We start from the raw sequence: 25,352 nt of genomic DNA, 5'->3' as shown, positions 1-25,352 counted from the left end.
AAATTATGCGAATAATATTATGAAGTATAATTAGAATTCTATTAATAACAATGAAGTACAAGATGAAGAGGGTCCCGCCCAATGCGTTGCGGGTTCATAACATACTGTTGGATAACCCTCCCTCTCTCTTCTCGTCACAGAAACTGTCAACTCATTTGCCATACTACCTGCGGTCGCAACTTCCATGACCTAATTCATTAACCGTGTGGCTTCATGCCTTAAGATATGACTGATCCAAATGAACGATTGTTGAGAGGTTTTCTGCTCAGTGCAATGTTAGTGGAAACGGACGTTGAGTGATCGTGTGAATGTTTGGATACTGCCTCGGATACTTCAAAAAGATGTGGAATAGTGGGAATACCCGCTATTTATAGGGTCTGGGGTGCCAAACTCATTATCATAACAAAAGACTTTGAATTTCCTTGGTGTGATCTCTCTGCCAAAGCACGCAGGAATATGCCAGCCCTCTTCATCTTGTACTTCATTGTTATTAATAGAATTCTAATTATACTTCATAATATTATTCGCATAATTTAGGAATTATAGTGTGTTTGAAGGGGTTGTGTGTCGATCTGCCGAAGAAAAGGAAAAAGTTTTATTTTCGTCATGGCTGTTTCTCTATACGTAGCCGTAGGTGACGAGAGTTGTTGGCATCTGAGCAGTGAAGAACAGAGCATCAGGCTAAAATCCCCCTTAGTTATACGCGCTAAGTGTTCAATTTGATATATCTTTATTCATATAGTCAATCACTGCTAATGGAGTTACAGAATTATGTAATGACACGTTCACTGAAAGTTTGTAAAGCAAAGTTTATGGACAAGGCAAACAGTTGTACATGATTAATACCATTGATTTCACAGAGGGAAATTATGGTATGCCTAAATGTAAGGATGTCATTGCTTTGGAATTGCTGAGACAATTATACTTGGCACGAGGACTTCCACTATTAACTGTTCCCTTTGAAGATGTGTCGGTCACGGGTGATCGTCATGATTCTTTTTTCACGTAGAAGCTTACGTTCCACACTCTTGGTTCAAGAAGACTTACCATCATACTTTAAATTGTGATTAAAGGTAAAGACTCAAAATCAGACAAGTTGATGTGCTACGTCTATGGGAGGTGATTTTTTTAAAACCATGCATTGACTTGACAACATTTAAGCACCTTTATCTCAGCTAATTTTGCTCCATTTCCTCTGAAACTTAAGTATGTGGTAGCTGAGACATTAAGCTGCAGTAATCATGCATTTAAAAAAAAATCTCATCAGGTTGATAATTTTGCAGCTAAAAACTGAAAATGAGAATGGAATGCGGACCAAACGATTCCCGAATCATCTTTCACATATAAGCTTACGTTCCTCATATTTGCTCGTCAAGACGTACATGGCTGAGAGGGTAAAGGCGACGTCATCAGAGACGTGAGGTTGCACACGTATGGGTTCGAACCCCATAAGAGCACGAAACAAAATACTTATATTTTTTACTTTTTTTTCTTCTATGGAGTATAATTACACCTTCGTCCATGTAGAAATCACGTTCTCATGTAAACGTACACATACACACACAACATCCCTTCGTTTTGTGTTGGAGACCACATTGCTTTGACTGGCAACTTGGACTTGATATTACAAATGTTAAAGTGAAGATGACTCTTAAAAGACCACATGGCCATGTTTGATTTTTTTTTTTTTTAACAATTTAAAGACCTATTCGTAAATATTCATTTACATATCCTGTCCAATAAACTTACTTGCACACGCCGGCACATGCATGAAATTTTCACTTGGTTCCATGACAGAAACAATTTCATCTGAATTATGTGGGACTGTATAAAGAATTGGACTTCACGAATGTTTCTCAATAATACTTCAAGTCGCTACTTAACATTATTTTCGTTTTCGATCACTGAAAATGAGAATGGAATCTGGTCAAAACGATTCCCGATTTATATTTGCAACTGTATATTGATCGAATCCACGCGGCCATTTGTGGAAAGTTGAATAGCGCTACCAGTCACTTGACTTATATCGCCAAGAAATTGAATATCAAAGTAAATTTGTGTTGTGTATAATAGATAGATTTAAGTTTCGCACAAGTTAATCGAGTCCCGCAGGACTTTTTTCCTTTTATTCTTTTCTTTTCTTTCTACAGTTCAGCTTCACTCCGATGTCATGAACACAGCTACTCTATTTCCCTTGTTTTGTATTGCAGTTTGAAGGATGGGTTTGCTTTATTAATTTTGTCACACGTAATGTTGTACATTGCCCCTTGAAACAGTGCCCCGCTTGCTAACATTCGTTTTCTCTTTCCTTTTCTCTTCATTTGTTCTTGCTATAGTGTAGCAGGATAGGTAGGAACGTACATATGTTTACATAACCAACAGGAATGGGAACTGAATTAATTAACTCTAGTCCAGGTGTATGGCGTCTCGCCTATGTCTTTGGAATTCCAGGTTATTATTGTTTGACCAAATAACGCAGGGAAGGAAGTGACTTGATATTGCTTCATATTGTTACAAGTCATTTCTCCCCTGATTTTCCTTTTGCTATTGTTACGCCCTACTCAAGAATCTGGGCTACTACAGACAGACAAAAGGGAGTTATGAACACCTGGACAGAACATTCCTGTGTATAGAAATCTGGCCTAGCAACAATACATTGCTGAAATCATACAGTGTCTGGCTGCCAGTGTGGAGCAGCACTGTGCTGGGGAAGCTACAGGTGTTTGCACAGAACAATGCTTGTTGATTTAATACATAGGGGCAATACAACCACATGTCATACTGGCTTCATAGAAGCAACCTCAGTAGCTATGCAGCAGTTGCAGGGGCAGCAGTTAGACTGCAGGGTCTGCTGGAAAAGGCTTGAACAGACGATATGAGGTCGGATACCGGCAGTTTTTAGTCACCAAACTATGGCGTTAACTTGGGTCATTCGGGTGTACGTACCGGTAGACAACCCGTGCACGCCGTGCAAAGATAACCCCAGCTCGTGACAATGTGTTCGGGCCACTTCGGACAAGGAAGGAACCCGCCGTGTACTACACGTCCAGTTGGAAACCGTCCCTTCGACGAGGTCTTGCACTCCGTCTTCGCAGCGAACTGTTTCGCGTTCGACTTTGACGATCACGGAGACAACTTCAGCATGACAATACCGGGTTTTGTTTATCCCGAAAGAAACACTTTGGACTGTTAATATTCAAACCCCTAATTGTAAACTGTGCGCACAGGTAGTATAAACTGATGAGTTATCGCAAGTGTTGAGTTTAATCAAAGAAGCTTATGCAAAACCATATCAGTAACCGGAGTAAAGTTTAGGCAATATTCATGGCCATATTGCGAAGCATTTGTTCAGTTTTCTCTATGCTATGAATAGTTAGGAGATTGATGTGAAGCCGGCGTTCAAGCATTACGTCGTTAGAGTGAGACTTGAGGTGTCATGATAAGCATTGACTGAACTGTGTGCATGGGCGTATGTGACGTGTCTGTGTGCTGTTTTGTTTCTTGTACCACCACCTTATTTGTATCAAGATTGAAAGACCGGAAATAAAGCTTATTATTTCCGGAATTATGGTGTTTTGTGCTTACTTTGTCTGAGTACTGTATTCAAGGAGTCAAACTGGACCAACAAGCAATCACACGCTTTCACTGGCTGTGACATTTGGGGGCTTGTCCGGGAATTGCACTGCTTGAATGCATGGTTTCAGGCATTGTATTCTCAATAGTTAAATCTGTATGTAGTACGGTACAATTTGAAGAAGTGTTTGTTCTGTGACAATACAGAGAAGACAAGTGATTTCATTTGTTATGCCAAATATTTGGTTGTGGTAGGCAGAATATTGTGTGGTTTACATTGTGACACATTTGCAGTTTACATTATTTTGTCAATCCCCTGGTTTTGCCTGTTGAGTTATCATGGATTTCACTAAACAACCGATGGATTTAGGTAAGGAAGTAGGCCTAACAGGCCAGGCTTTGTTAGATTTTGTGAATGAAAGGGAGAAAATAGCCAGGGAAGACAGAGCAAAGGCAAGGGAGGATAGACAGAAGGAACTTGAAATTCTTGAGAAACAGCTAGCTCTAGAACAAGCTAAGAAGGAAAATGCAAACCCAATAGGAGAGAATGAACAACACCATAGTTTGACAAGATCACCCAAATTACCTCATTTCATAGAAGGTAAGGACAATATTGACACATACTTAGAACGTTTTGAGAGATACGCGTCAAATCAGAATTGGCCAAGGTCGGCTTGGGCAATTAACTTAGAAGCCCTGTTGCAGGGAAGGGCACTAGAAGTGTACAGTAGACTAGGTGTAGATGATGCCCATGATTATGGTGTCTTGAAAGAAGCTCTTTCGAAGAGATTTCAGATGTCGGCTAGCGATTTTCAGCGCAAATTTCCCACGGCTGAACCTCAGCCAGGTGAATCACCTAGGCAGTTCGCAGTTAGACTAGAGCACAATTTTGATAGATGGCTAGATCTAACGAGTACGAGTAGGTCTTATGATAGTCTGAAGGACTTAGTGATAAGACAGCAATTCTTGGACCAATGTGGTCCTGGTATGTCGGTGTTCCTCAAGGAACGGACCCCAAAGTCTGTCAAGGAAATAACGGAAATGGCCGAAGTGTATGTGACTGCACATGGAGGCCAATTTAAAGTCCCTCGTCAGAGTAACAAACAAAGTGCATCTGGCAGTAGGCCAGCGGATTCTCGCACAGAAAACCCCGAGTAGCCCTTCTAATGTTATTGGTAGAAGGCCCATAGGACCTTGCTACATATGTGGTAAGAAGGGGCATATTGCTAAGGACTGTTGGAGTAGGACAAAGTCCCATGCAAGTGTAGGCCTTGTAGGTGAAGATTCAAAGCAAGCAAACCAGGAGGGTAGAAATAACGACAAACATAGTGAGAAAGAAATAAACAAGGAGGCTGATTGTCCCACATGTTCTAGTCGTCGTTCCACCCCATCAAATCAGCCCGAGGGTGGCATGTTTCTAGTAACAGCATCAATGGAGTCAATGCAATCCCAGCCTCGCGTAGTGAATGTGGAGACTGAGAAGCGGCTGCAAATGTGCGCAGCATGCAAGGAAAATTTGCGCTCGCGTCTTCCGGTACAGGAAGGTAGCATTGGGTCCCACAAGGCAAGCGTGCTTCGCGATACCGGTTGCTCAGGTGTTGTTGTTAGGAAGTCTCTGGTGAAAGCTCGCCAAATGACGGGTAAGTATAGGCAGTGTATTTTGATAAATGGTACTATTCGCTGGTATCCCACTGCCTTAGTTCACGTACACACCCCATTCTTTAATGGAGATGCAGAAGCCCTTTGCATGGAAGCCCCAATGTTTGACATTATACTGGGCAATGTTCAAAACGCACTACCGCCAGGGAGTAGCTGTAATGTGGGGAGTTCTAAGCCAAAGGTAGACGTAGCTACTGAAACAGATGCTCCAAAGAGCAGAGATGATTCAGGAGGTCCTAAATCACAGGTAGATGTGACCACAGAAACTGATGTACCTTTCCCAGATGTTGCACCAGAAATTGGGATGGCAATGCAAACTCGTGCGCAGAGCAGAGCAAGTGAAAGACCCCCTAGGCCCCTAAAGGTACCTCTGCTAATACCAGAAGTTTCCCCAGATGACATTAGGAAGGCCCAAAAGGAGGACAAAACACTTGACAAAGTGAGAATGTACGCTAGATGTAGTCCTGATAGTGATCATAGAAGTGACTCGCACTTCTTCAATGAGAACGATCTACTCTTTCGGAAGTTTGAACCAAAAAATGTCGGGAGTGGTAACACAGTTACACAACTGGTTGTCCCACATCCATACCGTAGACTTGTCATGAAACTAGCTCACGAAGGACTGATGGGAGGACATCAGGGTAGTAAGAAAACTTGTGACAAAGTGTTGTCAAATTTCTATTGGCCTGGTGTAAGTGCTGACGTCACTAGATTTTGCCAATCGTGTGATATTTGTCAGAGGAACCTCCCCAGGGGTAGGGTACCCCGAGTCCTACTAGGTAAGATGCCTGTCATTGATGTACCGTTCAAGAGAGTAGCAGTAGATCTAGTAGGGCCTATACATCCTATCACAGCACGCAAGAACAGATATATCTTGACTGTCGTAGATTGCGCAACACGGTATCCCGAGGCAACAGCGTTGCCTAATATCGAGATGACCACCATAGCAGAGGCACTTGTCGATATATTTGCGCGAGTGGGTGTGTCAAGTGAGATTTTATCCGACCAAGGCGCGCAATTCACTTCAAATCTCATGCGCGAAGTCAGTAGATTGCTTTCTCTCACACAGCTCACTATTACCCCTTACCATCTGGCCTGCAATGGCCTGGTAGAACGCTTTAATGGAACGCTAAAGCAAATCCTGCGTCGAGTATGTGCCGATCGCCCCTCCGATTGGGATCGCCATCTCGCGTCCATCTTGTTCGCATACCGTGAAGCTCCACAATCGTCAATGGAATTTTCCCCGTTTCAGCTGATATATTGACGTTGTGTGAGAGGTCCCCTCTCCATCTTGAAAGAACTTTGGTCAGGTCAGTCGCCAAATGATGAGGTACAGACAGAGTATCAGTACACAGTAGATCTTAGGGAACGCCTAGAGACAACTCTAGATGTAGCTCAGCAGGAACTCAGAAAGTCCATGGCTAGGAGCAAGAAGTACTACAATAGGAAGAGTATAGACAGACAATTTAGGCCACGTGAGAAGGTACTCCTTCTCTTGCCTACAGACCATAACAAGATGCTTCTTCAGTGGAAAGGACCGTTCACCGTAGTCTACAAGCTAAGCGATCAGGACTATAGGCTAGATGCTTTCATGCAAATATGCTGAAGAGGTACATCAAAAGAGAAAGAGAGGTAGAAGTAGATGCAGGTCAGAAAAGGCCTCAGGAAAACACTGAGTCAAAGGTAGAGGTTGGTGCACAAGCCACCATTGTAGATGAGAATGAATGTGTATGAGAAACTGCACTAGAGATGTCTCACACTGCAGGATGTGATGGAATGTCCCGCAAAATGAGCATAGAGCTACCAGTCTTTGAGGGAAAAGAGACATGCGAAGATGTCTCGATAAGTTCTGACTTGAGTAAGGCACAAGAAGAACAAGTAAAGTCTCTCTTGACTAACTTTCAGGATGTTTTGACTGATGTCCCAGGTAGGACCACATTAGGAGAGCACTTGATCAAACTCACATCTTCTGACCCAATACGGCGGAGACCGTACCCCGTGCCCCATACGATGAAGAGTGTAATCGAAGAAGAGACTCAAAAGATGGTCCAAATGGGGGTAATAGAACCGTCAGATTCCCCCTATTCATCCCCCATAGTCATAGTGAGAAAGTCTGACAGAAGCAATCGGTTTTGTATTGATTTTCGTCAACTAAACCGCATTACTGTGTTTGACGCTGAACCATTACCCAACCCAGATGAGATTTTCGCTAATCTGTCAGGCTCTATGTTCTTCTCTAAACTGGATCTATCTAAAGGGTATTGGTAAATACCACTGTCCCAATGCGCTAAAGAGAAGACTGCATTCCGGAGTCCTAGCGGGCTCTATCAATTTCGTGTCATGCCCTTTGGGTTCGTTAATGCGCCCGCTACGTTCAGTAGGATTATGAGGACAATGTTGCGAGGACTGCCTCATGTTCACAACTATCTAGATGATGTACTCATCCATACCCCTACATGGGAAGAGCACATGCGAGTTCTACATGAACTCTTCGTACGACTTAGGTCAGCAGGACTAACGGCTAGGCCAAGCAAATGCCAAGTAGGATGCACACAGGTAGAATTTCTAGGCCATGTAGTACAGGAGGCCAAGTTGAAGCCCCAACAGGACAAGGTAGAGAAAATTCTCACCGCCCCTAGGCCTGAGACCAAGAAGGAGATGCGCTCCTTCATTGGGCTTGCGAGTTACTATCGCAAGTTTATTCCCGCCTCTGCGTCCATTGCAGCCCCGTTGACCGATTTGACTAAGAACCGCAAACCAAGGCAGCTTACATGGGGTGAGTGAGAGGAAGAAGCCTTCAAGAAGCTTAAGGCATGCCTTAGTACCGCCCCTATCCTTAGTCTCCCAGACCTAGCCTAACCATTCATTCTGCGTACTGACGCATCTTCGACGGGAATAAGCACAGTTTTACTGCAAGAACACAATGATGAGAAGTTCCCCATAGCCTATTCCAGTAGGAAGCTACTGCCCCGTGAACAAGCTTATTCTACCATAGAGAGGGAATGCCTAGCTCTAGTATGGGGAATTAGCAAATTCCAAGTGTACCTAGAAGGTAACGAGTTCAAAATTGAGACTGACCACCGCCCACTTGCCTACATCAATCAGGCCAAGTGTACGAACAGCCGAGTGATGAGGTGGGCGTTGGCCCTTCAACCATTTCGGTTCAGAATTGAAGCAATTCCTGGCTCAGAGAATGTCGGAGCTGATTTTCTCAGTAGAGTAGCCAAGTAGGCTATAAGGATGAAGTGGATTTTTTTTTTTCATTTACCCATGTACCCAGACGGGATGCAATTTAATTCTGTCCAAAGAAGACACGATCGGTGAAAAGTTGAGACAGGATGGAAACGTAACCTTTTACATGTGTTGAGGTTGATTGATGTTGATGTTTACATATTGCCATCAGTCTGAGTTTATAGAGGCTGTTGCTAGGATAAATGCTTGTAATTTTGTGAGAAAATATGAAATATTTTCTAGAAATGGGGGGGTCATGTTACAAGTCATTTCTCCCCTGATTTTCCTATTGCTATTGTTACGCCCTACTCAAGAATCTGGGGTTCTACCGACAGACAAAAGGGAGTTATGAACACCTGGACAGAACATTTCTGTGTAAAGAAATCTGGCCTAGCAACAATACATTGCTGAAATCATATAGTGTCTGGCTGCCAGTGTGGAGCAGCACTGTGCTGGGGGAAGCTACAGGTGTTTGCACAGGACAATGCTTGTTGATTTAATACATAGGGGCAATACAACATGTCATCCTGGCTTCATAGAAGCAACTTCAGTAGCTATGCAGCAGTTGCAGGGGCAGCAGTTAGACTGCAGGGTCTGCTGGAAAAGGCTTGAACAGACGATATGAGGTCGCATAACGGCAGTTTTTAGTCACCAAACTATGGCGTTAACTTGGGTCATTCGGGTGTACGTAGACAACCCGTGCACGCCGTGTAAAGATAACCCCAGCTCGTGACAATGTGTTCGGGCCACTTCGGACAAGGAAGGAACCCGCCGTGTACTACACGTCCAGTTGGAAACCGTCCCTTCGACGAGGTCTTGCACTCCGTCTTCGCAGCGAACTGTTTCGCGTTCGACTTTGACGATCACGGAGACAACTTCAGCATGACAATACCGGGTCTTGTTTATCCCGAAAGAAACACATTGGACTGTTAATATTCAAACCCCTAATTGTAAACTGTGCGCACAGGTAGTATAAACTGACGAGTTATCGCAAGTGTTGAGTTTAATCAAAGAAGCTTATGCAAAACCATATCAGTAACCGGAGTAAAGTTTCGGCAATATTCATGGCCATATTGCGAAGCATTTGTTCAGTTTTCTCTATGCTATGAATAGTTAGGAGATTGATGTGAAGCCGGCGTTCAAGCATTACGTCGTTAGAGTGAGACTTGAGGTGTCATAAGCATTGACTGAACTGTGTGCATGGGCGTATGTGACGTGTCTGTGTGCTGTTTTGTTTCTTGTACCACCACCTTATTTGTATCAAGATTGAAAGACCAGAAATAAAGCTTATAATTTCCGGAATTATGGTGTTTTGTGCTTACTTTGTCTGAGTACTGTATTCAAGGAGTCAAACTGGACCAACAAGCAATCACACGCTTTCACCGGCTGTGACACATATCATATGAGGAATTTCGGGCAACACCTTTCCATTTAGTGTAGTGATTATGACGGGGTTCTCTGTCGTTTATTTTCATCATGGCTGTTTCACTAGTTTAGCCATATAATAGGTGATAATATGTGTTGTTGGCATCTGGGAGAATAGAACAGAACAGTACCAAATTGGAATAGCCCCTGTGGTAAGCATTCAATTTGTTGCATTATCTTTCTTCTTTAAAGTCAATCACTACTGATCGAATTACACAATATAATATGGCACGTTCCACTGGTAGTTTAGGAAAGGGAGTTAATTCAATGCACGATGCAATGATATGTGCTACCATTGATTTTAGAGAAGTCATTGTGTTGTGGTACTGGTGGTGGTAAGGGAATCATTGCTTCTAAATTAATGAGACAATCCTTTGCATCAAGACTGTATTCCCATCTAGAATATAATGCATGTTCGTGCGGCGTGGTTTTTTTTTTTTTCCTGACGTGGATATTTTCTTTTTCTTGTTTTTAATTCAAGAATGTTATATTTTAATTTGTTTCTTTCCCCTAACATTTTTTGTTGTTGTTGGATATGAAGTTGGACGTTCTGAGGCTGAGTATCAAGAGCAGCGATTTAGTTACGGTTTCAATGCATCTTGTTTACCTTCTTCTCTGACATTAAATTGATGGTTTTTAAATTTGACATTGTCTATTTGTCTGTAAAAAATACTGCTATAACATTGAATACATTTGCTATCCACTTGTAACAGGTATAGGGTTATAGATTGCAGTTGTACAGTTTTCCTCTTGTCACCTCTCGTTTTCTCTTCCCTTTTTCACCCCGTTTGTTTTTTGTTATACTGCAGATGGGAATGATTACATTAACATAACCCAACTTGGAGTAGGAATGAAAAATTGAATTAATTAACTCTAGGCCAGGTGTATAGCATCTCGCTCATCTCTTTGAAATATCAGGTTGTCATTGTGCGACCCACGGAGTTGAAAAACAGGCTTTATGTTGCTATAGAGGTATTTCGCGCCACATGAATGGAATGCATATGCTGTTTAGTATTAGTAATGAACTTTTTCATGTCCCTTCCTGCCAATTATAGTGTATTTGAAGGGGTTCTGTGTCATTTTGCCTATGAAAAAGCGAAGTTTTTATTTTTGCCATGGCTGTTTCTCTATATGCGTAGCCGTGGTGATGGGCGCTGTTGGCATCTGGGCAGTGAAGAAACCAAGTATCATGCTATAACCCCCCCCCCCCCCCCCCCCCCCGGTTAGGTTGTGATATATCTTTATTATGTCCATCACTGCTGATGGAATTACAGAATTATGCTATGACACGTTTCACTCAAAGCTTAAAAAAGCAAAGTTTATACACTATACAAGTAATGGTGCATGAGTCCTATACCATTGACTTTAGATGCGAAATTATGGTATGCCTATATTTATGTAGGGGTGTCATTGATTTGGAATTAATGAGACGATTAAGCACATCTTCCACTTCTAACTGCCCCCTTTCAATGTGTGTCCATCACATGTGATTGTCATAAATTATCATTCATGTATAAGCCTACATTCAAAGTGTACTCTTGGTTGGAGGAGACTATAGTTACATTGTTAAAGGCGCTGTCTCTTTCGATGGAGCCGTACATTTGGCCCGTGAAATTTCAAATAATTAACCCCATACAATGAGAAGGAAGAATAGTTTTTCCTTTGCCCTTTTGTCTTTAATTAAGATAATGCCACTTTCGTCCAGGTATAAATCACATTCTCATGTAAACAGACACACTTGCTCTATATCCCTTTGTTTTGTATCGGAGGCTTCATTGGTTTTACTGCTGCTAAATCTCACAGGCTTGTTAACTGTAAGAGCTCTATGTTTTTATGCATATTACAAAAGTTGACGGTTTTTTACATTTGACATTGTCTGTTTGTGCTCATAAAACACTGCTATAACATCTAATACATTTGCTTCACTTGTCACACGCAATGTTATTGATTGCAGTTGTCCAGTTTTCCTTTTGCCACCACTCGTTTTTCTCTCCCCTTTTCGCTCAGTTTGGTTTTGTTATACTGTAGATGGGAATGATTACAATAACATGACCCACCCTGAAGTAGGAATGAGAACTGAATAAATTCAATTCTAGGCAAGGTGTGTAGCGTCTCGCTCATCTCTTTGATATTTCAGGTTGTCATTGTTCGACCAACAGAGTTGAAGACAGGCTTTATGTTGCTATAGAGGTATCTCGCGCCACATGAGTGGAATGCATATGCTGTTTAGTATTAGTAATGAACTTTTTCATGTCCCGCCCTGCCAATTATAGTGTGCTTGAACGGAGCGGTTCTGTGTCATTCTGCCTATGGAAAAGCCAAGTTTTATTTTCGCCAATGCTGTTTCTCTATGCGTAGCCATGGGTGACGGGTATTGTTGGCATCTGGGCAGTAAAGAACCGAGTATCATGCTATAATACCCCCTCCCTTTAAGGTTCTAAGCGTTCAATACGGTGATATATCTTTCTTTTTTATTATGTCAATCACTGCTGATGAAATTACAGAATTATGTTATGACACGTTTCACTCAAAGCTTAAAAAACAAAGTTTATGCACTATACAAGTAACGGTGCATGAGTCCTACCATTGATTTTAGATGAGAAATTATGGTATGCCTATTATGTAGGGGTGTCATTGATTAGGAATTAATGAGACGATTAAGCACATCTTCCACTTCTAACTGTCCCCTTTGAATGCGTGTCGATCATGTGTGATCGTCATAAATTATCATTCACGTATAAGCTTACCTTCAAAGTGTACTCTTGGTTGGAGTAGACCTATAGTTACATGGTTATTAAAGGCGCTGTCTCTTTCGCTGGAGCCGTACGTTTGGCCCGTGAAATTTCAAATAATTAACCTCATAGGATGAGAAGGAAGAATAGTTTTTCTTTTGCCCTTTTCTCTTTGAGGTAATGCCACTTTCGTCCAGGTATAAATCACATTCTCATGTAAACAGACACATTTGCTCAATATCCCTTTGTTTTGTATCGGAGGCTTCATTGGTTTTACTGCTGGTAGATCTCACAGGCTTGTATATAGCTGTAAGAGCTCTCTGAACAGATCATATCAATTATAACAAGATTAGAGGGAGTCATATTGGTTATGTAAATAAGGATCAAAGGTCATGTTTTAAAAGGCCACTGTTGAAGCCAGGATGGTTATTGAAACACTAAATTGTCATGTTTAATTTGCTCGTGTCGAGGATCACTTGGTTAATGCACTGTACGTACTCAAAAAGCCTGTAAATCGACTTAGTCGCACACGCACAAAATTTCCAATTAGTTTGTGTGACAGAAAAACAAATGTGATCTGAATAATGTAGGTTCAAAAATGTTCAACTTAGTATCTCATCATAACGTCAAGGTGCTATATCACATTCTTTTCTTTGTCGATCACAGATGATCGACATCTGATGACCCCAAGCGTATCACCTAATTCGTCTTCAGCGTGACGAGTTTCATATCTCATGTTCATTTGTTTTCTCGATAATTTGACGTCAGACTTTCTTCACAAAATATTTTCAACATTTGTCAGTCCAAAATTGCCAGCCAATTCTTGAGTATCATCGATGAAACATGTGAAACTATGTGCGCAAAAACATATTCGTTAGATTCCACATAACGTATGTTTCACGTTAATGTAACGTAAGTTACAAAGATAATACTACTACATGTGCAACTCCTTTTGGTACATTTTCTTTTTGGTTTTGGCATATATTCTTACATTAATTCCTCATCAACTCTAAGTGAACGTATATCATAATACGATGTCGCAATATTATGGCGATATAATTCTCAAAAATTACAATTAAAACAGTTGTAAAACTGCAAGACTTTATAACATGTCCGCGTACAAACTCTGCAGTAGAACAGTAATCCGTAACTGTTGATATTTTGAAGGCAATTGGCTTCATACTAATGATTTTATTGCATTGAAATGATAAGAGTTGGGAACATGCTGTTTCGTGCGTTCACAGACGAAAATATTGTCATGATGTACGTGTAATATAAAACGAGTGGTGGGTAACGTACGTTTCACTTTTATTTTATCATAATGAAAGTTTTCGTATGCTTGACGTCTTGTAGCTTGTTATCTTCATATATTGATGTCTTGTAACTTGTTATCTTCATGCTGTTGAAAGATATGTTTCGAATCCATAACTTTGCAGACTCATCAGCTGTCCCAACAGTTACTCTATGCAGGAACAGTTTGAAAATAGCAGTTGCAATAAAATAGTATTCACACAATTTTTAACACTTGTATGAAACAAGAAACGGTGGAAACGAGATGATTACTCTGTTAAAGTGCTTCATAATGAACAATAATGCCGTATTGCTTGTATTTAAAATGTCTGAACTCGGTAAACAAGAGATAGGGAAAGAAGGAACCAAGAAATGTTCTTTGTTAATTGAATAAATGACCACTTTTCTAAGTTGGCTATGGCAAATGAGGTCCATGAAATAATGTCAAATTACACAGTTGCATTAGCGCAATAATGGGTAGGATGAATGAAATTGTCAATAGTAAAATGATGTATAACAACTCGATTTTCCTTGTTATGTTAAATGCATAAAACATCATAATCCACAAGGATAAGAAGAATAACAAGTCTTGCATTAATAATTCTTGCCGAATATCTTGAAATTGTCTCCTGGAAAAATGTTTTGAATCTTTAAAAAGAAAAGTGAAAGGACAAGTTGCTATACATGCACAACAAAGGTACTGATAATGATTACAGGCAGGCCCGTAAGTAGGATTTTTATGGGGTGGGGGATGGGGTCAGAGTTAGAAAAAGTCCACCACTTCCAGGTTTAATCACCTGACAGGCAGAAAAATAAAAGCTCCTGTGCCATTTTTTTGTTTCATTTCTTTTGCCGGGTTTCATCGGCTGACAAGTAAGGAAAAAAGAAAGAAAGGAAAGAAAATTGAAGAAATATAAAAAAAGGCTTTAGCTCAATTCTATGCTGCCAGTACAAGCCCAATTTCACGTTCTTTTTTTTATTTCAAACGAAGGAGGGGGATTCCACGATTCATTTTTTTTCGTTTTATTTCTTTTTGTTTATATTTTGACTGTTGGCAAAGGGGCGGGGGACCCCGAACCCCCTCCCCTATAGTTACCCTGACGTGGTAGAGTAAAAAAAAAAAGAAGTGTGACTTTGCTTCTTTTCTTTGTCAACTATGCGACGGGTACATTAAAAAAAAAAAAATCTTTGCCTAGAGATATGCTTTTTCGCCAATCTGATTGCAGCTTATACGTTCCCTATATATGCGGTTTGAATCTCAGCACTGCTCTTCCCCATTGCAACTGTATTAACTTCAACGAGAAGGAAGAAAAAAAAATTATTCATGTTTTAAACATATAACTTACTGAAACATACATTACTATAATTATTATTATTATCATTATTATCATTATTATCATTATTATTATCATGCAGGCCTGATCTATGATGTTATACACAGTAATAGTTAAAATTACATTTCTTTAATGCACTGTATTTTTGCTGCCTTTTCTTCATTCAAAATGTGTTTTTCTTCACTTTGAGATCATCAACGATATTACGACACAAATTTGAGTTAATTTTCTCTGTTAAAAATAGTCAGGAAGTAATCCCCATATTGGTTAATGATTATTAAAGATGAATATAATTGAAAAGACCTATTTCCCTACAGAATTCCTTCAAGAATAGTTCTAGAACAATTAAATATTATTTTTATCCAGGCACATTCTCTAAAATACCCTTTTTCAATGACATGAATTGATGAAACTTACGTTACCAAAACTAGAAACTTACGTTACTACATTAATGCAGGGATCTGATCCACTAGTTTTGAAGTAGAAATCTGCGTAATCTCTAATTTTGTTAGCTATTCATTGAATTTTTTAAAACAAAGTTAAATTCATTGTTTATACTTGAAATTTGACATCATTAAAGCCAAGTTGAACATCAATGCCCACCAAACGATTTTTTTTTTAAAGATACTATGATTACGTCCCCTTTTACTGCATCCTCCAAACAAACAAGAACATACAGCTGTAAATGAATTTGATGTTTTGACGGAGAAACTCATCAACATCATAACTGCAACAATTAAATTGTCTCAAATTAAATGGGCTTTTCCGTGGATTGTCTGTAATTAACATGACAACATCTTGAAACTTACGTTACCAAAATTTGAAACATACGTTACTTAATAAATTGAGTGATTTATTTCAAAAGAATAAACCTGTACAGCAAAGTAATAACTGGATTTTTACGGTGGAAACTACTGACTTAATAAACACACAATAAACAGAAGTGAAGCATGATTCTATGAAAAATAACAACACATTTCCAACAATCAAATACTTACTCAGTTTTTCAACACATCGTGTAAAGGTATTTTTCGCGCTGCCAATGCTCAAGATGCCAGTGAAAGAGGTTGCTGAGCTATCCCATGACCTCAAATCGATGGCACAGATTCGAGTTAGATGGTAATTAATGGTGTAATTAAGCTTTCTGTCATTTGGTGGTAACGTAAGTTACATCACGTATGTTACACTTGTGGATTAAATCGTATAAGTTAACAACATAATAATGAATCTTTTGCCACCCATGGGTATGAGGACAATCTACTCCATTGGTCTCAAGTGTAGAACAATCATTCAGAGCCATGCACCTTCATACTTTTTACAAAGATGGTAACGTGTGTCCGAGTCCGAAGAAGTCCGATCCACTGTAGTCAGTGGTCCGATCACAGTTCGGCTCATGATTCGGCTGAGGGGGATGACAGTTTTACTGAATAGCAAACTTCTTTTGTGATGTCATAATAACAAGCACATATGCACGCACCCTGGTATTACTACAGACTGCGCGATGTGCAGAGAAGACAATGAAGGCAACGTTACTTAGCAACATCGACACACTTTACTCTTGATGACAGCTCAACTTTGGTAATCTTCGTATCAATGCTAACGGTGATCGGCAGTATCATCAACAGCGGCCTCTACACTACCGGGACTATGCCCCTTTAAAGTATTCAAAGTACTACCTGGAAGTCATAATTCAGTCTTGGTTTATATCATCTTGCCTGCTTTACCTCATAGTTGATCTTGTGCAGATCTTTTATGTTCAGATCCTCAGCTTTACTGTAGCCCCACAACTCTTTGCGCACTATCTCGTGGAGACCCTCAGCAAAGGCCTGTGAAAACAAATTAATCAAAACTTCTTGTTGGTAGACTATTTAATCTTTCTCCCAGTCAAATATGATTTGAGAGGGCAGGAGTAGTGCAATAAGGCAGCCTGTTGGAACAAGTTTCTCTGGACGGCCCAATTTTCCCTCAATATGACTGGTTCATCATAAGTATTCACATTGAATACGAGGACAAACCAAAATACAAGGTTTGTGCTAAATCATTCAATTCATTGAGATTAACTAATGAAATAGAAATATAAAGACTTATGGAGAATATATAATCTTTTGCCACATAAAATGTATTGCATACTACATGATGCATTGTCGAGACTACATGAAAAAGTGAGTAAATGGCAAGGTTCAATTCCTGACAAAATTTGTGTTCTTATATTTTCCTCATGTACTAAGAATCGAGGAACATGAATCTTCAGTTTAACCCGTTGAGGACAGTTTGATTTTGCTACAACATGCATTTCCCATAGACAGCTGCCCGAGTATACTCGGGACTCGTCCTCAATGGGTTAAGATGGAATTTTTGTGTGTGTGTGTAACATTGTTCTAAATGTGTTAATTTCTCTGAAAAAACAAACAAACATGAATAACAGTGTATTAACCACACTGATAGGGCTACCCTGGGTAAAGAACACTTAATAGATAAATGGGCGAATGATGCCGACCCCTCGTGGTTCGCCCCAGGTGACTAGCAATAGTCAGCAAACGGTATCAACCAGGCACACTGTGCCATACGCTTGAATGAATGAATAGATAAATCACATGTACAGTAAAGAATGTTATCACATTTGTTCTATATTGTTGGTCCTCATGATCACAGGTACCCTAGGGTTTCAAGATTTAATTTCACGAGGAATGTGGCATGAATTGTTTCCTGAAATAAATATGAGCCACGACGCGAGAAAAAGCCCTTAGGCCATAAAAGGCAAGTGCCATAATGTGTCTCATCCATTCACGTACAAGAAATTGCATGCGAATGGGATATAACAGATAAAAGAAAGAGATATAACAGATAAAGAGATATAAAAGAGTAAAAATTTATGGCAAATTTACTTACAAATGGACCTATGGATCAAAAGTTATGACCCATAATAGAAACGTGCCATAAAAACTTAACATTGGGCTCTAAAAGTTCGGTGACCCCTGCCTGTGACCTTTGACCTTGTGGTGACCATCCACTTCCCAAGGGACATCTACCATCCAAGTTTGGTCACAAATGGAGTTATGGATCAAAAGTTATGACTCATAATAAAAATGCGCCATAAAAACTTAACATTGGGCCCTAAAGTTCATTGACCCCTGCCTGTGAACTTTGACCTTTGCCTGTGAACTTTGACCTTGAGGTGACCTTCATATATAAAAAATGTGAAACTTTGTATGACCCCTCTTCCCTCGAAGTTTGATTGCAATTGAAGCTTAGAGTAAAGAGTTATTAAAGGGGCATTCCGGACGATTTTCATAATTTCACATCATGAAGTACATAAATCAACAGCTCCATGTATAGATTCCTGGAATTTATTGTGGTCCTTGAGCAGAGAAACCAATAAATTGAAAATCTTAAACAAATTACACTGAACAGTGTTGATGACATCAGAGCCTCATATATTTCATGAATGTAGCAGTGTAATTCCATTACAATACCACTTGCTCAACAAGTTCACCTGTGAAAAATCTATGCATGCCTTCTTCTTTTGTTCTGCTTCCTTGAGCCCCAACTCATGCATTCTTATCATGCTTATGGTGAGGCTGGCATGTCATCATCCTTGTTCATTGCAATTTGTTATAAATTTTGAAAACATTCTCATTCCTTATCCCAATCACTATAAATTCTGAAACTCTGTACTCAGTTTAACTGATTTATAGCTGTTCAAATGTAAAAGTCTGAAAATCATCCGGAGGTCCCCTTTAAAGTTTTTGTAGCGTTATGGACAGACGACGGACGGACGGATGACAGACGGACGGAATGATGACGGACGGACGAAGGACGGATGGATGGACGACGGACGGACAGACGCCGGAGGCAATCCCTTAGTCTCCCCTCACCTCCGGTGGGCTTGACAAAAATACCAAAATTGAGTTTTCACCGCCACATCATAGAATGAATTCTGATGTATTTAGATATGCAAACTGTTTCCTGAAATTCCACTCATAAGTGCCCCAAATATGAAATTTAAAAAGCATACTTTGCCCAAATATTGCTACTCTTTGATATGTTTATGCATGCGAGTGAGTTGTGGATGGGGGAACACTGTGCCCCTTGAACAGCTCATAGTCCCAAAGTTTTGGTCCGTTAATCACCAAAGTTGGTGTATTTTCCCTAAGTCTTATCACGGATGATATAATGTAATAATTAAGTATTCTATGAGATCACTGTTGCCATGAACACCGTAAAATAAAAGTTGTATTTCAAATTCTGAATGAATTGGGCTTACAGTATAAACCATGCATTTCATAAATATGTTGTGGAATATGGCAACTGAATGTATTCGATTTAGAGGTGTGTGTGTGTGTGTGCACTTGTATGTATTTGCATGTTTATTTGTCTGTCTGTTTGTTTGATTGTAATAGGCCTATGTGTGTGGTGAGGCAGGAAGAGGATAAAGGGCTATGTTGTTTGTTTTGCATGTAAATATTGTAACGAGCCAACCTCGTTACGGTCCTCTATTAGTAGCTTTCTCGTATAAAAATGTCTTTTCTTGCATTTCTTTCATCAGTTACGAAGCAGTGCCTTATTCTATCTTTTCACCTATTCTCTCACTCTATGTCCTTCCGCCTGTTGTTATGTCTACTTTCTTTTCTTCACTCTCCACCTCTTCTCTTCTCTCACTGCTTCAAAATGTAAGATGAATTGTAAAGTCGCTAGAAGTTAATGCTTTGGCTGTGAATTGTCATGGTAGTCATTAGAGTTGCTTTAGTCACGGCAAGCATATAACTCATAGCATAACTGATCCGAGAATAGAAATCTGAAATTTAGTCATTGGTCGGTATTACATTATCGAAGTTTACGGCATTCGTGACCTATAGTTGACCTATCCTTAGCTGAATTTGTTTTGCTTGGATACGTGTTATAAGTATAGAAACGGTTAATGCACATTGCATTCAGCAACTTCATACGTTCATCAAGGTATTGAAGAATGTAGGGAATACCCGTTTGTTATGAACTTACGGTCAGGAATATATTGGTAATTGAAGGATTTAGTATGTGTAGCGAATATTTGAGTGGTAACTTACCCCATGTTGACAGAAATGTCAAGGAAAATGGAGTTTGAAGACGATGTTAAGTTCTTACGAAGGATCCAAAACATTGCCGATAGATGCGCGTACCCCGTAGTGTTCATTCAGGGTTGTAGACCTTCCCTCGTTCGTTATCATCGATACTTTGGCCATTCATTTTAATTCATATCCAAAATTCCCTAAATTCACCATATCTGAGAAAAATAAGTTGCAATTACTGATACATGAGCTACCTTTTGGTGATAGAAGTGAATTTTATTATTCTTCGGAAGCTAACTCGCAAATTGATGCAAGTTTGAATGCGAGCTTTGGCTTCGCATCGCTGTGATGACGTAGCCACGTCAGCGTGAGATTTGGATCCTCCGTGTGTAAAAATTACTGTTATTTTGTTGATTCTGGTCAATATTAGAGAAATTTGGTTTATCTTATGTATCTGGTCAATTGGTAAGTAACTCACAGTTTACTGTAACACGGATCCCATATTATGGATAGTGATATTTGTTGAGATAATAAGATATTTGCGACGTCAGACTAGCACAAAATCTACTGTGTGTACAAGTTCAGCGCTTAGCGCATACCGTAGCTACCTCCGCGTAGTGTTTCCCGCGACGTCCGCATTAAGAGTATATAAGCAGGAGAAATTTTCAGATCGAGAGGAGACTCCCGGAGTCCTGCTCCAGGTAACGAGCTACTCTCTGCTCACTCCTCTACATCTCAACTACATCCCCCCCCCCCTTACGTTCCCATGTAAAATTTCAATTTATATTTTGGGATCTTTCGGCAAATTCAAAAAGAGTTAGAGACATGCTTTGTATTAGTTTCATGAGATGTCATGTTAGGGATTCTGGCGAGTCAGAAACTAAGGGGAAATAGAAGAACTTATTCACATGTACAATCAAACGAAGTGTATGCATGATTCGGCATTAGAATTTACGAATTGGCTTAGGCATGCATTAATAAATGAGTATGTAACAGTGGCGATTTTGAAATGTTGTAAATGAAAGATTAAACTTTGATTTTTGTTTTTGTTGAACTTGAAATCTGAGTACCACAACCTTGTGTCTTTCTTTGTTTCTGTGTACGACTCACTTGACTTAGTTTCTATTTTCACACACCACACAACCCATACACATCTACTACTACTACACATCTACTACATACAAACACTACACACACACGCACACACACTACATATATATTCCTCTCCTTGAACATTCCATCTTCCCTTCACGGTCATATACTTTGACCAAAGGACTCATCCCCACCGAGACTATTAGTTTCCGAAGGGTCGATTTACTCTGTATATGTTTTTACCGCTCGGACATTTGGGCCTAACATCTCGCCCATGGAGTTGATCAATCTTTCTGGAAAACACACAACATCTACACTAATAACTCTCGGTCATTATATTCTGTGGTAGTGGCGATAGTGCGCCCTCGACGACGATCAAACAACAACAATTTAGAGGGGCGATACACAACAACAACGACCTTAAAAAAAAAGCCATCAAAGCCCGCCACAATATAGACAACAGTCATGTAAATAATGTTTGTATGCATTATATTGTACTATGTTAAAGTGTACATTCAAAGATGTTAAACATGAATAATAGTTCATGAGATGCAAATATAGTTTAGGCCAGCCCCAGTTATTACAATTCCTGACCTCAAGGAAAAAAATACCTTTCTATTTCAAAAACCTACTGAATTCGTCGAACATGCCTAACATTTTGAACGCCCCTGAACGGAATCAGCAAGGAAAAGCAGACTACTTCCTACAGACAATGCACAGGTTAAAAGGTGTAACTGCTTTTCAAAGAGAGCTTTTACTGATATTTAGCTGGGATGAATGCCATACCAATGCAAAGTGAATCTATGCTTTTCCATGTCGTTTGAATGATTTGCTTTAAAAACATTGACAGTAATGACAATCTTTCAAATAGAAGTTAAGATTCCATGTCTCTCAAGGACTTGCCCACCCCGAACACTTCGGCAAAAGTCACTGTCAGTTCCTGCTTGGTCTTGCGACTGTTTGAGTTATGCATTCATCTGCACTGCAAATGTGCTGGGTGGTTTGTTGTTCTTCATATTCACCATTGTTAGGCAGGCTTTTCAAACTAAACAATGTGATGGCTCTTGCATATAAAAATATGCCTTTCCGGTGATGGTTTCTAAGCTGGGCACTGGTATATTAGCATGCTGCGCAACCTTTTCTTTTGAAGAATATCACAACTAGCGTAATTCGAAGTAATTAGGTGATAGCAGGAGTTAGGCCACCGATCCGCACAGGGAGGAAGTGGAGGGCAGAGGAGGCTGCGGACGAGGCAGTGGCAATGGCAAAGTGGAAGGAGATGCAGGGTGCGGTTCAAGATTGCCGCCTCGAAAGTGATCTGCAATTTAAGGGAGGGGAAAAGTGCATCTGAATGTTCAACATCATGAGCCTGGTTTATACCCGAAATGTGAACTTTCTTTATTGCTTACAACATGAGATATGGGTAAAAAAATACGTTCTGGTATGGCGGCCATTTTGAATTTCAAGATGGCCACCTTCAATATCAAAATGAACCATCATTTCAGAAAAAGATGTTTCAGAATGTCTGATAGCATACGCATGCTCTTTGCCCCAAATTAGAACCTTACACAATGTATACGATATGAGATACAGGCCCAATTATATTTGTTATTGTGGCCATTTTGAATTTCAAGATGGCCGCCAATGAAAATGATCCATCATTTAAAAACAAGGCAATCGCCAAATTGTGTCTCGCCCATTCGCGCACAAGGAATTAATATTTTTTGTAACTCCCAGAAGTTAATTGACCTGCTTATGACCTTTGACCTTGTGGTGACCTTCAACACCCTAAGGGACATTTACCATCCAAGTTTGGTCACAAACAAAGGGATCAAAAGTAACGAGCCATAATTGAAACGCGCCATAAAAACTTAACATTGGGCCCTAAAAATTTGTTGACCCCTTTCTGTGACCTTTGACCTTGTGATGACCTTTAACTTCCCAAGGGACATCTACTGTCCAAGTTTGGTCACAAACGGACATAGGGATCAAAAGTTATGAGCCACAATCAAAACGCACCCTAAAAACATAACATTGGGCCCTTAAAGTTTGTTGACCCCTGTCTGTGACCTTTGACCTTGTGACGGCCTTCACCTCCCCAAGGGACATGTATCTTCCATCCAAGTTTGGTCACAAACAGACCAAGGGAAACGAAATGCGCCCTAAAAACTTAACATTGGGCCTTAAAAGTTCGTTGAACCCTGTCTGTAACCTTTTACCTTGTGGTTACCTTCAACTTCCCATGAGACATCTACCATCACCCAAGTTTGATTGCCATTGTAGCAACATGTGCTGAGTTACGTGTGATAAGAGTCTTGCAAGTAAACTTTAACGTATGACCTCAAATGTCCTTTGACCTTATCATGTGACCTCTTACGGCACCATAACATGAAAGTACCCCCAGTGCATCCATCACCCAAGTTTGATTGCCATTGTAGCAACATGTGTCGAGTTACATGTGATAAGAGTCTTGCAAGTAAACTTTAACGTATGACCTCAAATGACCTTTGACCTTATCCTGTGACCTCCAACAGCACCATAACATGAAGGTACCCCCAGTGCATCTATGACCCAAGTTAGGTTGTAATCCAAGCAACTTATGTGAAGTTCTTTGTCAAAAGAGAGTCTTGCAGGTAAACTTTAACATAGAAAAGAGAGTCTTGCACATACTCTTTAATATATGACCTCAAATGACCTTTGACATCATCACATGACCTCTGACAACACCATAACATGAAGATACCCCTAGTGCTTCTATCACCCAAGTGTGGCTGCCATTGCTGTAACAGTTGCCAAGTTATGCATCATAAGAGAGTCTTGCAGGTAAACTTTAACATTTGTGACGGACGACGGACGACGGATGGACGCCATTTGGATTCCTTAGTCTCGCCTTCACCTCCGGTGGGTGAGACAAAAATGTATATATTAGCATGTCTGACGTCACAAGCATGCTTTTTGCCCCAAATTTAGACTTTCCATAATGTTTACAACCTTAGATACGGGTAAAATATATTTAGCAATGGCGGCCATTTTGAATTTGAAGATGGCTGCCTAAAAACTGTATCAAACCTATCTACGATATCAGAAAATGGTGCATCAGAATGTCTGACATCATAAACATACTTTTTGCATCAAATTTGAACCTTCTATGATGCTCACATTATGAGAATTGGGTCAAAATACAGTTTGCTATGGGGGCTATTTTGAAATTCAAAATGGCGGCTAAAGACGTGGTCGGAAAAAATGGAACCAAAGTTTTTTGGAATCAGCACCCCCATATTGACCAAATTAGCTATAAAAAAAAAATTAATTTTGGCACGAAAATCTCACGGGACCCAATATTTCGACATAGCAGACCGTACTATATGTACATTGCATGTTTATTTGTCTGTTTGTTTGATTGTAATAGGCCTATGTGTGTGGTGAGGCAGGAAGAGGATAAGGGGCTATGTTGTTTGTTTTGCATGTAAATATAGACAACAGTCATGTAAATAATGTTTGTATGCATTATATTGTACTATATTAAAGTGTACATTCAAAGATATTAAACATGAATAATAGTTCATGAGATGCAAATATAGTTTAGGCCAGCCCCAGTTATTACAATTCCTGACCTCAAGGAAAAAAATACCTTTCTATTTCAAAAACCTACTGAATTCGTCGAACATGCCTAACATTTTGAACGCCCCTGAACGGAATCAGCAAGGAAAAGCAGACTACTTCCTACAGACAATGCACAGGTTAAAAGGTGTAACTGCTTTTCAAAGAGAGCTTTTACTGATATTTAGCTGGGATGAATGCCTTATCAATGCAAAGTGAATCTATGCTTTTCCATGTCGTTTGAATGATCTGCTTTAAAAACATTGACAGTAATGACAATCTTTCAAATAGAAGTTAAGATTCCATGTCTCTCAAGGACTTGCCCACCCCGAACACTTCGGCAAAAGTCATTGTCAGTTCCTGCTTGGTCT

At 40.0% G+C, this 25,352-nt stretch overlaps 1 protein-coding gene across 1 annotated transcript in view; it reads right to left on the bottom strand.

Annotated features, from left to right (window-relative positions):
* LOC139716385 (methionine synthase-like) overlaps positions 1 to 17,246 on the bottom strand; it is a 54,463-nt gene extending 37,217 nt beyond the window's left edge. The window contains exon 1 of the mRNA XM_071627934.1: positions 16,969 to 17,246. The gene's annotated coding sequence lies outside the window, so the exon portion shown is untranslated. The remainder of the gene's footprint in view (positions 1 to 16,968) is intronic.
* Positions 17,247 to 25,352: the final 8,106 nt, after the last annotated feature.

This window comes from Diadema antillarum, unplaced genomic scaffold (assembly GCF_040938485.1).
Source record: "Diadema antillarum isolate AM-2024a unplaced genomic scaffold, OU_Dant_1.0 scf00000065, whole genome shotgun sequence".
NCBI classification, from domain to species: Eukaryota; Metazoa; Echinodermata; class Echinoidea; order Diadematoida; family Diadematidae; genus Diadema; species Diadema antillarum.
Note: the sequence above shows the minus strand (reverse complement) of the source record. Positions and strands in the feature narration are given on the sequence as shown.